At 41.2% G+C, this 13,393-nt stretch overlaps 1 protein-coding gene across 4 annotated transcripts in view; it reads left to right on the top strand.

Moving 5' to 3' along the window:
* The first annotated feature begins 1,563 nt into the window (after window positions 1–1,563).
* LOC132460654 (collagen alpha-1(VIII) chain-like) overlaps window positions 1,564–13,393 on the top strand; it is a 35,052-nt gene continuing 23,222 nt past the window's right edge. The window contains exons 1-2 of one of the 4 annotated variants that reach the window (XM_060055469.1): window positions 1,575–1,699; window positions 3,283–3,395. The gene's annotated coding sequence lies outside the window, so the exon portion shown is untranslated. Of the gene's footprint in view, window positions 1,700–3,282; window positions 3,396–7,562; window positions 8,759–13,393 lie in introns of those variants that run through there. The other 3 variants (XM_060055468.1, XM_060055470.1, XM_060055471.1) reach the window with 3 other exon arrangements.

Genomic DNA, 13,393 nt, shown 5'->3' on the forward strand with positions numbered 1-13,393 from the left:
AACAGGAGAAGGAGAGAGGAGAAAGAGGACGAGGAGGAGGAGGGAGGAGGAGAAGGAGGAGGGAGAGAAAGTGGAGGAGGAGGAAGAGGATCTGAGAGAAGAGGATGATGATGGGGAGGTGGAGGAGGAGGAAAGCGAGTTTGAGAGTAGGAAGAGGAGCAGGAGGAGGAAGAGGAGGAGGAAGAGGAGTGTGATGATGAGGATCCGAGATTACAATAGTAACTGACCTCAATGACTCTCAAATGAAGCTAAAGAAAAAGTTAAATCGGTAGAACTATGTTTGTGCGATTTGTGAAGACGTGATAATTTGAGACAAAATACAGTCCGCAACTGTAGCTGATGCTTAACTTTAGCATTAGCTACAGTTGTGGACTGTATTTTCAGTAAAGACGTTATGTTTTAAAGGTCCCATGACATGCTACCAGGTGTGAGTGTGATTATCCGTTAGAAGCCGTTTGGAAAATCGGCCTCTTATGAAATCATAAGTGGGCGTGTCCTCCTAACGGCTAACCACACTCACACCAGGTGGCATGTCATGGGACCTTTAAAGTCAGTCCCTGCAGTGTCTAGCAGCTAAACACCGCTCAAATCCAACCATCTTTATTCACTGTGTTTTTCCCAGAAACGAGGGCCTCTGTTTAGAGTTTGATTCCACTCACTGCCCTTGGGCCTGTTGCCAGAGAGAGAGAGAGAGCAAAAACCTTTCCAGTCGAACCACAGTCTTATCGTCAGATTTAAACAGCTATGGACTTTCATAAGGTGTAAAACAAAGCAATAAATAATAATTGGCACCCCTGTGGTACGAAAATAAGACGGAGAGGTAGCAAAGAAAACAGTGCATTTAAGCGCCAACTATGCTAGGCTACGCTAACTGAGGTTTGGAGGAGAGAAATTAGAACGATTTCATTGACAGACGAATCGGAACCAGGCCAAAGACAACACCTGTAATATCGCTAAGGAGGTGTGTGAGAGAGAGAGAGAGAGAGAGAGAGAGAGAGAGAGAGAGAGAGAGAGAGAGAGAGAGAGAGAGAGAGAGAGAGAGAGAGAGAGAGAGAGAGAGAGAGAGAGAGAGAGAGAGAGAGAGAGAGAGAGAGAGAGAATTGTGTCGCTTTTAGTGCCACATTATTCAAATAGATTCTGTTCCTCCTCTTCCTCCTCCTCCAGTTGCTGCTCCTCCTCCTCTTCGTCCTCCTCCTCGTCCTCATGCTACTCCTTCTCCTCTTCTTACTCCTCCTCCAGCTCCCCTTGTTCTCATCTTCTTCTTCTTCTTCTTCTTCTTCTTCTTCTTCGTGTTGTGGGCTCTGTTACCGGGCGGATTTCATGGATCGGGTTCCTAAACCAAGTGTGATTGATTGGTGCTTTAATCCCACTTCCTCCAGCAGGAGCAACGCCCTCTCCTGTTAAACTCCTCCTCGTAAAGCCCCAACCGCTCACCGTAAAGCCCCACCCTCTCACCGTAAAGCCCCGCCCCTCCTCATGAAGCCCTGCTCCTCCTCGTAAATCCCCGCCCCTCGTCGGGAAGCCCTGCCCCTCCCCGTAGAGCCCCACCCCTCCTCTTAAAGCCCCGCCCTCTTCATAAAGCTCTTCTGTATGTCAAGAATGTTGTCAGCCGTCCAGGGAAAACAACGCTCCCATCCTGCCCGTGTGCCTCTGAGCAGACGGCCATCCTCTTCTCCTGGGTCTGGTTCCTTTTTTGAAGGTTTGTCTGTCTGTCTGTCTGTCTGTCTGTCTGTCTGTCTGTCTGTCTGTCTGTCTGTCTGTCTGATTCACACATATTAAGATTCAAACACGGACACACACTCTGTCTCTGTCTGTCTGTCTGTCTGTCTGTCTGTCTGTCTGTCTGTCTGTCTGTCTGTCTGTCTGTCTGTCTGTCTGTCTGTCTGTCTGTCTCTCTCTATATCTGTCTCTCCTACTAAGACTTGAACACAGACAAAGACACACACACACTCTCTCTGCATGTCTGTCTGTCTGTCCCTCAACCATAACACACAACAGACAAACACTCTATTTTTCTGTCTGTCTCTCTGTCTGTTTGTCTCTCTCTCCCCTCACTCTCTCTGTCTAACTAACACACTAAGACTCAAACAAAGACAGAGACACAAACTCTATGTCTGTCCGTCTGTCTCGGTTTCTCTCTCTCTCCCTCGCTCTCTCTCTTTCTCTCTGTCTGTCTGTCCTGCACATATTAAGATTCAAACACAGACACACACAGACACACTCTCTCTATGTCTGTCTGTCTCTCCCTCTTTCTCACTCTCTCATACTAAGACTTGACCACAGAAAGAGAGACACAGACAAACACTCTATTTTTCTGTCTATCTCTATCTCTGTCCCACCCATACTCAGACTCCAACCCAGACAGAGAGAGACACACACACACACACACACACACACACACACACACACACACACACACACACACACACACACACACACACACACACACACACACACACACACACACACACACACACACAGGCCAAGACCCACAAACACACACACATAATGCAAACACACTTTCACTCTCACTCTCTCTTTTACAAAACTCACACACACACACACACACACACACACACACACACACACACACACACACACACACACACACACACACACACACACACACACACACACACACACACTGTCTCTCTCTTTCATACTTCAACTACCGCCCTACCACACACACACACACACACACACACACACACACACACACACACACACACACACACACACACACACACACACACACACACACACACACACACACACACTGTCTCTCTCTTTCATACTTCAACTACCGCCCTACCACACACACACACACACACACACACACACACACACACACACACACACACACACACACACACACACACACACACACACACACACACACACACACAGGCCAAGACCCACAAACACACACATATAATGCAAACACACTTTCACTCTCACTCTCTTTTATAAAACTCACACACACACACACACACACACACACACACACACACACACACACACACACACACACACACACACACACACACACACACTGTCTCTCTCTTTCATACTTCAACTACCGCCCTACACACACACACACACACACACACACACACACACACACACACACACACACACACACACACACACACACACACACACACACACACACACACACACACACTGTCTCTCTCTTTCATACTTCAACTACCGCCCTACCACACACACACACACACGCACGCACACACGCACACACATGCAATAACGTTTCACCCCTCCTAGGGGCTGTTTCCGAGCCCCCACCCCCTCCTGATAAAAGCCCCTGCTGGCCCATGTGCTTCTGTTTGGGCTCGGACTTGCTGCTCTCTCTGCAAGGATCTCTCTCTCTGACTGAGGTAAGTCTTTCTTAGGTCTCTCTCTGTTTCTGTCTCTGTCTCTATCTCTTTGTGTTTTAATGGCTGAGTGTTTTAATGGCTGAACAGCACATTTGTATGTCCTTGAGTTGTCGATGTTCGTACGTTGTGTACTCTGTGCTGAACTTTCCTTGTGCTTTCCACGACCATGAAGCTAGTTTTTCATTCTAGAGAGAGAGAGAGAGAGAGAGAGAGAGAGAGAGAGAGAGAGAGAGAGAGAGAGAGAGAGAGAGAGAGAGAGAGAGAGAGAGAGAGTGCGTATGAATGATGGACAAGCTCTCTCTCTGTCTCTCTCTCTCTCTCTCTCTCTCTCTCTTCCCCCTGGTCGCTAAAGAACGTAGCATAGCGTTCAGGTTCTGGACGTCGTAATGTCAAACACATGGATTTTTCCATGTTTCATTTCAATGGTGACTCTCTCTGTCTCTCTCTCTCATACTGTCCCCCTCTCTTGCTCTCTCTCTCTCTCTTATATTCTCTTTCTCTCTCTCATATACTCTCTCTCTCTCTCTCTCTCTCTCTCTCTCTCTCTCTCTCTCTCTCTCTCTCTCTCTCTCTCTCTCTCTCTCTCATTAGGGGTCTGAGCAGCGAAGCTGCTTGGCCCCTATTGTTTCTGTAACGTTTTTTTCCCTCAAATTCTGCAAAAGTAATACTGCAGCCTATGCCGTGAGTCGAAAACTCTTGAAATTGTCAGGTATGGTTACCAATAACCCCCTCTACCCATGAACCCAAATTGTGGTACAATTTGGGTTGTTGTTCTTGTTGTTGTGTGCTTATTTTGTGTGCTTATCAATAGACATTTTGACCATGTGAATGAGGCTGCAGTTCAGGGGCCGTATTCACAAAGCATTTTATCTTACCGCTAGGAGTGCTCCTAACTCGCACTAAACATTTTACTGCACCCAAAGGTGGCGCTATTTAAAAGAAATATGAACTAGCCTTAATTTCTCCTTACGCGATTGACCTGGACTTAAAATTCTTTCAGAATATTAATCTCTAGAATCAGACGAATTTATAAAACCCTGGGTCTTTCAAATTATAGGTAAACATGATAAAAAGATTCACAAGCTACAAAAATAATCAAAAATTCACCAAAATCACCACATAAAATCTTTAGACCAAGCCTCACAGAAATCATCGAACAGAATTCGTTGTACTTATTCCATTTGAGAAATATTGCCAATAAATTTGGAGCAGTTTGCCCATTTTTCTTATGTGACCATTTTGTTATTGCATAAGAAAACATAAGACTATTATTAGGTGGATACCAATACCCCCCACTACTAATGAACCCAAATTGTGGTACTGCACCCAAAGGTGGCGGTATTTAAAATATGAACTAGCCTTATTTCTCCTTACGAGATTGACCTGGACTCAAAATTCTTTCATCATATTAATCTCTAAAACCAGATGCATCTTTATCACCCGGGTCTTCTGCTCTAAAAATTTATACTTTTCCCACATTTTCATATTAAAGATAAACATGATAAAAAGATTCACAGGGTACAAAAATAATCAAAAATTCACCAAAATTGCCACATAAAATCTTTAGACCAAGCCTCACAAAAATCATCGAACAGAATTTGTTTTACTTAGTTCCATTTGAGAAAAATTGGCCAATAAATTTAGAGCAGTTAGCCCATTTTTCTTAGATGACCATTTTGTTATTGTATAAAAAAACATACGACTATTATTAGGTGGATACCAATACCCCCCACTACTATTGAACCCAAATTGTGGTACTGCACACAAAGGTGGCGCTATTTAAAAAAATTATGAACTAGCCTTATTTCTCCTCACGAGATTGACCTGGACTCAAAAATCTTTCATCATATTAATCTCTAAAACCAGATGCATCTTTTCACCCTGGTCTTCTGCTCTAAAAATGTTTACTTGCCCCACAATTTCATAGAAAAGCCAAACGCCCACAGTCTCAACCCATTTTGCCTATATGACCATTTTGTTATTGTATAACTACCATTCGGCTGTCATTAGATGGATATCATTAGCAGTGCAAATTTTCAGATCTGTACTCTTTTAAGAAAGCCCTTAATTCTCTTGTGAAATGTGTGCTTGGAGTTTTCTTGATGTTGTGTGCTTATCAATCGACATTTTCACCATGTGAATGAGGCTTCATGCAGTTCAGGAATGTCATTGGCTCAACGGGATAATGCCGTGTACTGGTGATCCTTAGGTTGAGAGTTTGAATCCTGATTAGAGCATTATGATCAAGAACAGCACATTGAACAGCACCTGAAATTCATCAGGCAATCAACATTCCGGCTCATTCGTTTCCAAGAATCGGTCTGCCAAGACACAGTATGGCATTAAGGGGAACTTCTTCGTTAACCATATTTCCCTCATAATTAACTCTGTCATATTTATATTTCTTCCGTTAGTGTTCTTCACTACAAATGTTTAATTTCCCCAGAATTTCAAAGATTTTTCAGGTATATGCTTTGAAGAAAGCCCTTAATTCACTTGAGAAATGTGTGCTTTGAGTTTTCTTGTTGTTGTGTGCTTATCAATAGACATTTTGACCATGTGAATGAGGCTGCAGTTCAGGGGCCGTATTCACAAAGCATTTTATCTTACCGCTAGGAGTGCTCCTAACTCGCGCTAAAACATTTTACGTAGGAGTTTTTTCTTAAAAGTTATTCACAAAGCCGCTGAGACCTACTCTTACTAAGGATAAATCACAAAGAGTGAACTAAGAGTGACGCGCCGTTGCTATGGATTACGTCAATTCTCGTGCACGAGTTTAGAGGCGGTCAGTTCGGTGATTGGTTGTTCAGACGAGCCCACTGAATCACCAAAAAACAAGGAAATAGCCTAGGCTAGAAATGAATTCCTATTAAGTAGTTATAGTGCAGTTAGCAGAATACACGCATGATGACAATTTTGTGCAGACCACGATAATGACGTTGTAGCCTGCACGTTCAAGAGAGAGAGAAAGCAAACAATAAAAATACGTAAAATTTAAAAGAAAATAAATGTTATGAACTACCCAAGTGTTGACTGATTTGTGCCAAGGTGTTTACCTAAAATGCCTTTTCAAAGTGATCCCTAAATGCCTGTCCACTCAGTTCCACACGGCCAAATTCCTTGTCCTGTTGATCATCATCATCATCATCATCATCATCATCATCATCGTCTGGCTGTGGAATGTTCCTCCGCTTGCAGAGGTTGTGTAGAATGGCACATACAGTGATTACTGTGCTTGCCCTCTCTGGGGTGAGGCGTATTTCGCCGTGGAGGACATGAAACCGACGTTTCATCTGCCCAATTCCTCTCTCCACAACATTTTGTGTATGTTTGTGTGCTCTAGCATACATGGAAGAAATCAGTAAACAATAATAAATATGGATTCAACAAATAAAAGGCGTCAAAGAGCCAATACGATGTGTTTTACGCATAGGACTAAGCGTAATCTGCGTAATCACTTACATGTTATACTTTAACTGTGCTCCCGGTTGTGGATTGAGGTAGGGTGTCTAGAGCCACGTCTTGCATGGATAGTCACTGTCACCCAGCAAGTGACACCCAACTGGTACATCTCAAAAAGCTGCCTCAGACCGCTCACCATTCAAATGCTTGAATCATGGGTAGCTGACGATCCAGGCCACTTTGCAACAACATCCAGTAGGCTACGTTAAAATTTGCATCAAAAACAACCTGCGTGTTGATGGAATGCACTTTCTTCCTATTGACGAACACGTCCTCGTCTTTTGATGGCGCAATAATTTTTATGTGCGTCCCGTCAATAGCACCGACCACACCGGGCATACCTGCAATTGCCATGAAGTTGGCTTTGATCCTGTGTAATTGTTGAATGTCCAAAGGAAAGTTTATGGCACGGCTGACTGATGGTTGCGATAATTTTAAATCGTCGGCATTGCAAAGTTGCATTTCCCCTGTTGCTAAATAACGTAGTGTGGCCAAACATTTTATTTCGGGACTATCGGATTATTCCTGTTAGTCAGGGATGTTATTGCATCGCACATTAACTCCACAACAAATTGAATACCCACATTACACATACAAAATAAATACATAACATTTCGTCTCGCAGGCATTTTACGATTCTTTGTGAATAGGTCTTACTGAGTTAGGAGTTTTAAGGACTCTTGAGGACTTTTAAGCTCTCCTAGACTTAGGTGCTACTTTTAGGCCTAAAATACTTTGTGAATTGCTCTTAGTGAAAAAAGTTAGGAGTCCTAAATTTAAGAGTGACACGCCCATTATTTTCAGGAGTTACTCCTAAATTCGCCAGTTAGGACCTACTTTTAGCCCTAAGATCCTTTGTGAATACCGCCCCAGGTTCATAAGTGTAATATCTTTCCTTAAATATGACAATTATATGTTATATTTATATATCTTCCATTAGTGTGTATTTGACTTTTAATTTTGCTCGGACCCCGTTAATCACCGCTTGCGGTTCTATTTCTCTTTCTGTCTCTCTCAAACCAGTGAACGGTCTTTCAGAGCAATGACACTTCTAGCCTGCGTACTTATACCTCCACCCCTTATCATTACCGTTTGTAAGAATAACATCGACAATTGTAAGAAGAAGATCTCAACAAAACACCTTGCTGGATTCATGTCAATGTTGGCCTCACAAAGAGAATTTAAAACCAATTCAGAATTTTATCTGGGTGGTTATACCACTCTCTTTAAACCTGTTTAAACTGCTACATTTTACTTTCGTAAAAGTAACTTTGCGCTTAACTTTCGCAAACATAACTTTACGAGAGACCTATTTACATTGCTTGGGCTTCTGTATTTGAACCACACTCTTTAAACCTGGTTTTGACGCAAACCAGATTTTGATCTGCTTTCCAATGTGCATGTCAACGCAGTGATTCAGGTTTCTTTAAAGGCGACATATTATACGCCAGGTGTGAGTGTGATTAGCCATTACAAGCCGTTTTGAAAATCTGCCTCTTCTGTCATCACAAGTGGGCGCGTCCACCTAGTTGTACGCTGGATAGATTAGTCTACCAGCCTACCCAGTGGACTGTAGCAAACGTTGCTCATCTATCCGTCAACATCTAGGTGGACACGCCCAATTGTGTTGTCACTAAAACACAGGAAGAGGCAGAATTTGAAACGGCTTGTAACGGCTAATCACACTCACACCTGGTGGTGTAATAGGTCTCCTTTAAATGCAATGGTCCAGACACTATGGGCAGGGGAACCAGACTGTGTTGACTCAGGAGGACTTCAGCCAACTTGAACTCATTCAGGGGGGATAACTCAGGCCAGATGTGCACGAGGCTCATCCAGATGAGGAGGAGGAGGCTGGCAGGAGGCCAGCTGTTTAACTCAGACCTGCTCTACGTCTCAGGGTAGGTTGTAACAGGAGGGCATACAGTACAGTGCAGGGCGTTTACTGACTTTCACGTTACATTGCGTTACGGTAGTGTGTGTTTGTGTGTGTGTGTGTGTGTCTTAACGTGTGTGTGTTTGCTTGTTTGTTTACTGTGTGTGTCTGTGTGTGTGCTTGTGTGTGTGTGGGTGTGATTTTTACATGTGTCTTAACGTGTGTGCTTGTTTGTTTGTTTTCTGTGTGATTTCTGTCCGTGTGCAAATGTGTGTGTGTGTGTGTGTTTTTCTGTCTTTCTTTTCTGGCAAAATGTATATTTTAGTTTTGACGTATGAAAAGTTTGGTATGACGAAATGATTTTGTATTATTATCTTATTTGAATTTTGTATAATATTTCACGTTTGTAAACGTCATGGCTGACATCACAGGTTTGTTTGGGTCGGCCGATGGATGAGGTCAAACACTGTTTTGATCGCTACTGTCGATAAAACTTATTTGTTTGATATGTTTTTCGTTAAGATTACATTATTTACCTTATTTACAACTGCCTTGGATTCGTTTTTTGTTACTGGATAAGATCGAATAAATCATTTTTTACCAAGATATTGAGAGTGTGCATAACAATCCACCCACGCTTTATGTTATTCATCGCCTTAAGAACCTTGGCTCGAAATGGAAATCACAACTATCATCACATGACTGTTATGTCATGAGTATTATCACATGAGTATCACATCACTATTATCACATGACTTATAACATGACTATCACATTACTGTTATAACATGACTATTATCACATGACTATTACCACATGACTATTACCACATGACTATTACCACACTCTAGATCTTCCTCACACCGCGGGCAGGAAGTCTGAGGTCAGCTCTCTCATAGACGACTCAGCTCAGATATTAAACTCTACAGACCATAGCAGCTTGCTCTGACTAGAGGAGCGATCACATGACTAAATTCACATAACTGTTATCACATGATTATTATCATATGACTATTATCACTTGACCATTATCATATGACTATTATCTCATGACTATCATTACATGACTGTTATCATATTACTATAATTTATCATATGACTAGTGTCACATGACGATCATCACATGACTGTTATGTCATGACTATTATCACATGACTATAATATGACTTATCACATGACGTTCATCACATGACTTATCACATGACTATCGCATTACAGTTATCACATGACTATAATCACATTACTGTTATCACATGAATATTATCACTTGACTATCATCATATGGCGTAACACATGACTATCTTCACATGACTATCACATTACTGTTATCACAAGACTATTATCATATGACTATTATAACATGACTATTATCATATGACTATTATCACATGACTTATCATATGACTATGTCTGTAATCCCCCCCCCCCTTCTTTGCCTGTAAATGTAAATGTGTCCTGCTTGTACTGTCCCCCTGTCTGTAATACCCCCCCCCCCCCTCTATGACTTTGTAATTTGCGACTTTGGGTATCTGAAAAGCGCAATATAAAATAAAGGTATTATTATTATTATTATTATTATTATTATTATCACAAGACCATTATCACATCACAGTTGAAAATTTGAGGGGGGGCTTTTGTACAAATGTAAAGAACAAATCGTGTCTGCTCATTGATGATCTCATAATGAAAGGCAAACAGTGTACTTTTGAGTTCAATTCGGTTGAAATCAAGGAGGTTGAAAAAAAGTTACGATCCATTTCTAAAGACAACTCTGCTGGTACAGATTGTATTGATGGTAAATTACTCAGAATAGCTGTTGATTATATAGCTCTTCCTGTATGTCACATATTTAATTCCTGTCTATCTAATGGAATCTGTCCTAAAATCTGGAAAGAAGGAAAAATTATTCCCATACCAAAAGATACCAAATCCACATTCAGTGGTCCTAACTGTAGACCTATAACAATCCTACCTGTTTTGAGTAAAATTTTAGAAAGGATTGTATATAACCAAATCCATGATTATATGTCTAAGAATGATTTGATAAGTAATGCACAACATGCCTACAGAGAGGGTCATTCCACCTGCACAGCCTTGGTAAAAATGACTGACGATTGGTTAAGGGGATTGACAATTCATTGTTATCTGGTGCTGTCATGTTGGACTTCAGCGCTGCATTTGACCTAATTGACCATAAGTTGTTGATTGAAAAACTCACGCATTATGGTTTTGGACCTATGGCAATCTCTTGGTTTGAAAATTATTTATCTTTCAGAACTCAACAGGTTTTCTTGAATGATACTCTGTCCAACAGCATTAACATAGACTGTGGTGTGCCGCAAGGAAGTTGTTTGGGTCCGCTCTTATTTTCAATTTTTACGAATGATCTCCCGCTTGTTATTCAAGAATCCACTTTGGTTTTATACGCTGACGATTCTACACTGTACTATTCTGCATCTTCATGCTGTAAACTTAAGTCCGTTCTGTCACAAGATCTGAAAGCAGTGGTCAATTGGGTTACTGCAAATAGACTTGTTTTAAATCTATCAAAAACTGTCAGCATTGTCTTTGGATCTCGGCATAATGTAGCCTATGTCAGCCTATGCTTGATCTGCAGTTTTCTAGTCAGCCAGTCAAGCAGGACAGCAAGTTAAAGCTTCTGGGACTTTCTATTTGTAACACTCTGTCCTGGACTGATCATGTGAGGCAGATAGTTGCCAAGATGAGTAGGAGCATTGCTACGGTCCGGAAATGTGCCACCTACTTACCGGCTACTTTACGGAGACAGGTTGTTCAAACATTAGTATTATGCCATCTCGACTATTGATCTGTTATTTGGGCCTCTGCCTCTAAGACTGACCTAAGCAAACTACAAACTGTACAAAACCGGGCTGCTAGACTTGCCCTTGATAGATCTTACAGATCAAATGTAGATCAGATGCATTCTGATCTCAAGTGGCCTAAAGCTCTTGATAGGTTATCCATTAGGTCCTTGATATTTATTAAGAATGTAATTTCCACTCATGTTCCTAGAGCTCTTTTTAATGAAATTGGTTTTTGCTCTGATGCTCATTCATACGGTACTAGATCTGCAACAGCAGGGCTAGTTGTGCTCACACACTGTAGGAGTAATGCAATGAGGAGGACATCCTTCTATAGGTCCATTTCTTTGTGGAATATACTCCCTTCGCACATTCGTGTTATACCTGTGAAGAGGGAATTCAAGAGGCAAATTAAATCCTATTTTTATTTATGTTAAATATGAACTCGGGACTCTGACTTGGCTTGGCGCTCAATGAATTATGTTTTGATGAAGGTGTTTGTGCTCTGAGGCGCCCAGATGCCCATTTATTTGTTTGTTTGACTGTTGTTATGTATTTGTAGTTTTGTCACTACTTTTACTGTATTTGAGTGATGATTAATAATAATAATAATAATAATAATACATTTAATTTAGAGGCGCCTTTCAAGACACCCAAGGTCACCTTACAGAGCATATAGTCATCATTCAAAACTATGTAAAACAGACTAGGAATAAAAGGAAAACAGAGGTTAAACATGAATAATAATAATAATTAATAACACTCAAAGACGCCTAAAGTGAAGGGGGGACCTCACTAACCACCACCAATATGTAGCACCCACTTGGGTGATGCACAGCAGCCAATCGGCGCCAGAACGCTCACTACACACCAGCTTGAGGTGGAGAGTTAGGGATGAGGTGGAGAGTGAGGGAAAAGAACATATTTAAACACTATCGACCATATTTAAACACTGTCGATCACATTTAAACAATATCGACCACATGTAAACACTATCGACCACATTTAAACACTATCGACCATATTTAAACACTATGGACCACATGTAAACCCTATCGACCACATGTAAACACTATCGCCCACATTTAAACACTATCACCCACATTTAAACACTATGGACCACACGTAAACCCTATCGACCACATTTAAACACTATCGCCCACATTTAAACACTATCGCCCACATTTAAACACTATGGACCACATTTAAACACTATGGACCACATGTAAACCCTATCGACCACATGTAAACCCTATCGACCATATATAAACACTATCGACCACATTTAAACATGTAAACCCTATCGACCACAATTAAACACTATCAACCACAATTAAACACTATCGACCACATTTAAACATGTAAACCCTATCGACCACATTTAAACACTATCGACCACATTTAAACACTATCGACCACATTTAAACACTCTCGCCCACATTTACACACTATCGACCACATTTTTGTAACATAATTGTTTGTATGTTCAGATTTTAATTGGACCCCAGGAAGACTAGTCTGCCGCTTCTGCGACAACTAATGGGGATCCATAATAAACAATAAACAAACAATCACAACACAATATTTAACAATTTATCAAGTATGGCATCACCAGAACATAATCAGCTTATGAACAGTTCATAACTACCTCGTAGCTTAATCATAATAACTGATCGTCGCCAACGTATTATCAGCTCCTAACCAGTTATAACTAACTCATGACTTAATCATAATAACTAATCATAGCCAAGGTATTATCAACTAATAACCAGGTATAACTACCTCGTAACTTAATCATAATAACTAATCGTAACCAAGGTATAATCAACTCATAACAA

The sequence above is a fragment of the Gadus macrocephalus genome, chromosome 7, assembly GCF_031168955.1.
Source record: "Gadus macrocephalus chromosome 7, ASM3116895v1".
Taxonomy (NCBI): Eukaryota; Metazoa; Chordata; class Actinopteri; order Gadiformes; family Gadidae; genus Gadus; species Gadus macrocephalus.